This window comes from the organism of the source record quoted next, unplaced genomic scaffold, assembly GCF_019419815.1.
Source record: "Pyrus x bretschneideri cultivar Hongxiangsu unplaced genomic scaffold, Pyrus_bretschneideri_v1 Contig31, whole genome shotgun sequence".
Lineage (NCBI taxonomy): Eukaryota > Viridiplantae > Streptophyta > Magnoliopsida > Rosales > Rosaceae > Pyrus > Pyrus x bretschneideri.
This window is the reverse complement of record NW_025999624.1, coordinates 3,124,747-3,129,018: the sequence shown is the minus strand read 5'-3', so window position 1 is coordinate 3,129,018 and position 4,272 is coordinate 3,124,747. Positions and strand designations below refer to the sequence as shown.

Below are 4,272 nucleotides of genomic sequence, written 5' to 3'. Positions count from 1 at the left end.
CAATTCACAAGCAGTTCACCGCCAGTTCACTAGTTCGCTAGTTCGCTAGTTCGCCAGTTTGTCAATCAAGTCAAGTTCGCTAGTTCACCTAACGGAGCCAATCCACATCTGCTTGTTTGCAAATCCATGTCGTATACCGCCATGAGTTTGACAGGGGTGTTGGAAAATATTAGTATTTAGGTTTACTTTAATGTTTGGTTTTCTAGGCTTAGCCCATTAGCATTAGAGTTTTGTTTCTTACCGTTTAGGGTTATGGCTAGTTTATTATAAATAGCATACTTGTTATTCAGTCGAAAATAAGTTAGTCACAATGTAGCCTCTTAAAATTTTATAGCCGTTTTGGCATTCTCGTTTGTTTAGTAATATTCTTTTTTTGTAGTCTTGTTCGTCCCACATTCTGATATTTAACTATGGGAATATCATACGACATATGTAATGGGCTTAAAACTCTCCATATATAATAAGAATATTATACTAATTGCTCCTGTATTTTTGGCAAACGTTAATTTGTGGATTTGATCTCTTCAGCTGGGCAAACAGAGAAAGATCAAAACCCTCTTCCCCGTCCCTAATCAAGACAGCGATAATAAATAAATAAATAAATAAGCAAAAAAAAAAAAAAAAGAAAAGCGCAATAATATTCGTGGTTTGGTAGATATCCATTGCTAACTTTTGTCTTAATTGTTTCTCTCAATGATTTGTTTGTGAGTTCCAGTTGGGGTTTTCACGTCGGTGGCCAAACTAGCAACTTGAAGAAATCTTATTAAATACCATGTAATATCAACCTGCCACCATTCCAGGCCTTGCTGAGCTGAGAGTAGTCAAAAGCATGGTGGTTATTGTGCAAGCCTTCTCCAGGGGTCGGCAATGCCAGCAACCTAAAACAATTCAAATTCACAATTACTTTTACTATTTATCCATGCAAAGAACGTACATAATATATGGAGATTCCGTTATAGCTACATTACACACACACACACACACACACACACACACATACCAGTTGTTTTTAGAGAAATCACCGGTATCCCATGCTTGTCTACCCCATACGTGGCCAATAGAATTTACTGAGAAAGTAATGTGGTAAAGTACTACCGTCCTCACAGCCTGCAGTGAATAAAAATCCAGCTGGTTACATTAAAAAACGATGGACGCTGGTTAATAATATTTACGGGTCATGAATTATAAATAATGTAATGGCAAAGATACTATGATATTTATGGACCATGTATTGCGTCTAATTACGGAGCATGACTTTCAAAGCATGGGTATATTGTCATTGTGGTGTCCCGTGCCAATAATACAAAGACATGCATAAACATTTGCACACATTGGTCTACTTTGTATGATTCGGATGAGATGGCACTGTGGCTGTGTAATTATATATAAGTTTCTTTATGACGAGCTACCGCTTCACTAAATCACTTGAGGAGCTTGTCATGTTTTCAGGGTAAGAAAAAAAGGGTATGAAATTTAGGTTATAGTTTGAATCTTTTACTAGAGATACACATGAAAGTAAATTTGGCAGGGCTAGCTGCCTTTGACGAGAAAGAAAATAGTACAAGTAATTTACCATTCCCCAGACCAGAAAGGGTAGTCCTCCCATGACATACAGTAGAACTCCAAGAACAACCGAGTGAAGAAGATGCGTACGATGAAGAAACCTATAGTACGGCTGCCTTTTTAAATCATCAACATTATTTAGTCGTCTTTCATACTGCAAAATTGGTATGCATCTCACTTTGTCACACAGAGAGAGAGAGAGAGAGAGAGAGAGAGAGAGAAAGAGAGAGAGTGAGAGAGAGGGAGTTTTATACTGAGGGGGAGAGAGAGAATTTTGTTCACTTACAAATCGAAAACTGTTATTGAAGATCCAACCAATGTGACTAAACCAGAACCCCATAAGTGGGCTATGAGGGTCTTTCTTTGTGTCTATAAATTGGTGGTGGTATCTATGTGTGCTCACCCATTCAATTGGACTTCCCTGCAAACCAAACACAAGATCAGTTCACAAAAAAAAATTCTAAACTTAATGAAAAAGTATAATTACATAAATTACACATCAATTTAATGATTCTGGTGAGAATCAGATCTCAAACACCAGAAATGTTAAAAGTACTAATTATTTTATCAAATTATCAACTGCGGTTTTGCGATATATATCACATGGTTTCTAAATTCGTATACTATTCCTCTATTAGCATTTCTCTTAAGCAGACCTGAAGTGCCAAAGCACCGCAATAGGCAAAAAAGTTCGAGCGACCTGGGAAACTTAAAACTCCGGTGCGCAAGGCTCCTATGGTAACCTAGAGTTATTCCTCGACCTGTCAAAATATATAGCGCCACGAACAACCAAAATGCACCCCAGTTGAAGTAAAATGGCGCTAGAAGCGAAAGGATATGGAAAAGCAGAACAACAATCGAAGTGGCTATGTCGAACAAGTTCCACTGCCTCCCAATAAATTCTACCCGCCGCATCATAAAATGGGGCGGCGCCATTAGTTAGAACAGTGTGTGTAGGTTTCTCTTGAAAGAACCAAACAGCAGCGCGAAGGGAGAAAGAGTGAAATGAAGGAATTTTTGTTTTGTAACCAGCGTATTAAATAATGGTGTTAAACATGATTACATATAAGTCCTGGCTGAACTCTGCTTGAGTTAATAGCTTTGTTTGGAAATTATGTTTCAACAGTGGACGAGTATGTTTCAGTTAATAGTTATAACGGTCTTATCATGAATTCTTAACTTCATAACAGATTCTTATATTGCGTGTACGGTTGGCACAATGAGAAGTTTAGGGTTTAGGCCTTGCTTGCAATTAGCGATGATTTTCTCTATTCTAAGTTCTTCCACAATAGTTTGAGTGAGTGTTATTATAGGAATCACGCAATCTGGGTTTGATATCTATAACACTAGTGCTACACTAGTGTGAATTATGAAACTGTGACAGTCTTACTTAGAACATACTAATTTATAAGTATCACACTCATGAGTTCAATATATGGTTAATCTCATGAGTTCAATATATTGGTATCACACTCAAATTTTTTGGCCCATTATAGGAGTGTGATTCCTATATTAGCTCAATATATTGGTATAAGTTATAACCCTCATTTTTCTTTGCTCTACTGTGGAAGGTCGTAGTTTGAGTGAGTGTGATATCTATATATAAGAATTAGACAACCTGAGTGTGATATCTATAAACACTACTTCTACACTAGTGTGAGTTCAATATATTGAGTTTAGTATGTTTGATATGACCTTCTTGAGTTAATATATCACACTCAATTAGGATTAACCACTCTCTTGTCTAATAACTAAACAAAAGATAAAATATGCAATCTACCCTCTTTAAAATAATATAAATAAATAAAAAGTTGTTATAGATATTATATTTAAGTGTGATTGTGTAAATCCTAAACAAGTTTAGTTAACAGTTATTATTTCCCTATAGAATTCTATTTACTTGGAGGACAAGTAATTCATCTCATCTTTACTGCTATAAATTAAACCAACAGGAGGGAGTAGGTGCCCCCGTGCCTCCCTTTCTCTCTCACACCTCTCCCTTGCTGCACAGGCCAGAGCCCAGCAGCCCAAGACCCAGGCCCATGCGCCCCATTGCTAAACTTCTCGGCCCAACCGAATCACTCCTAGCCCAGCCAGTCGAGCCATGCCATGCAGCAATTAAAGCCGCCACGGCAGTAGCACAGCAGCCTATGGCTACACATTTTCTCAAGCCCTCGACCCGCATCGAGCCAAAAGTTCAAGCCCTAAGGCTCTAAAAAATCAAGAAGAAAGAAAATTAATTTTTCTTACCTTGAAGAAGAAGAAAAATAAGGAAACACAATTGTTTGCACGGGCAAGCGAAGAAGATTGATGGGGAAGAGGGAACAAATATCATCTAGCTTTCTCTCTTTCTTGCAGGGTTTTAATTGCACTCCAAATTTATTTAACCTTCTGCTTAACGCAGACTTAAATAGGTTTTGGTAGCAATTACATTTCCTTTCCTAGAAGAATTTAAATTCCAAATCAAAGAGGGAATTTACATCAAATTGGGATACAAACTCCATTGCATCTTTGGATTCGTACATCTCCTGCCCTTTCCTGCAAGCAGCCCAGCAGCTATGAGGGCATTTGTGGAGCCTAAACTAATCCCAAAAATCACGGAGTTGACACGTGGATTATTTTCCAAGGAGGACAAGACTGCCCTTATTGAATGAGCAAGGAGCAGCCTTATTCAGCACGTGCAACTGAAAGAGAGTAGGCAGATACCAA

At 37.9% G+C, this 4,272-nt stretch overlaps 1 pseudogene; it reads right to left on the bottom strand.

The window, feature by feature from the left end:
- Positions 1 to 262: 262 nt before the first annotated feature.
- LOC103934590 lies at positions 263 to 2,499 on the bottom strand (annotated as a pseudogene).
- Between the last annotated feature and the right edge of the window lie 1,773 nt (positions 2,500 to 4,272).